Genomic DNA, 889 nt, shown 5'->3' on the forward strand with positions numbered 1-889 from the left:
ACAGGTCAGGAGTAAGGTCACCGGAGCGGGGAAGGTCGTTTCACTTTTCGATCCGACGTAGGAACGGTTTGTCGTTCTAATTTGACGAATTTATCCGAGAGCGAGAGTGAATCGTGTAGATCTTTGTAAGTTACGTAAAATTGCTTATAACTTTGACTATTATAACTTGTATAAGATAAAAAGAGGATTTATGAAAGGAAATTGTAATGAATAGACTGTTGATTAAATTCGATTAAAGAAAATATATTATATACTCAGAAGAAAAATATTTTGGGTAATCTGTGTTATTTTAAAATTTACTTTAAACAGACGAAATTAAATAAAAATCGTGTTATATTTTCACCAAAAATGTTACATTTTCTCGATATATTTTTCCCACAAACGCGTAAAATCGTCCGCGCGACCGCAGCTCCATCAACTACTGGCACATAAATTTCCCCTTAACCTCGCGTTCGGCGGAAGACGCGGGAACGAGGATAGACCGGATCCCAAATAAACCGAAGCCGCGTCGAAACGGAAAGTGATGTGTTTTGCCCCGCGGAGAGTACAGCCTCGTTCCCTCCACGAGATCGAGCAAAAAAATAAATCAATTTGCCCGTTGCGTAACGATGCAGTTTGGAGAAAGTGACAGAGTTTTGTTTTCGTTTCGAGTTGGATCCCCCCCCCCCCTCTCCCAATGATCAGGGAAGAATTAATGGATTGTCTTCGGAAGGGTGGAAAGCGAAGGTCGTCCGCTCGCAATTTTAACCGCGATGACAAATGACTTACGGATGCTTCGACGATGTTTAATAGGGTGCCATCTGCGCCGTGTCGGGCGTAGAAAGGCGAAAAGTGGCTTGGATCCGCGCGGTGGAAAGCGAGGGGGAGGGGGGAGGGAGAAGGGACGGAT

The sequence above is a fragment of the Apis dorsata genome, unplaced genomic scaffold (assembly GCF_000469605.1).
Source record: "Apis dorsata unplaced genomic scaffold, Apis dorsata 1.3 scaffold_125, whole genome shotgun sequence".
Lineage (NCBI taxonomy): Eukaryota > Metazoa > Arthropoda > Insecta > Hymenoptera > Apidae > Apis > Apis dorsata.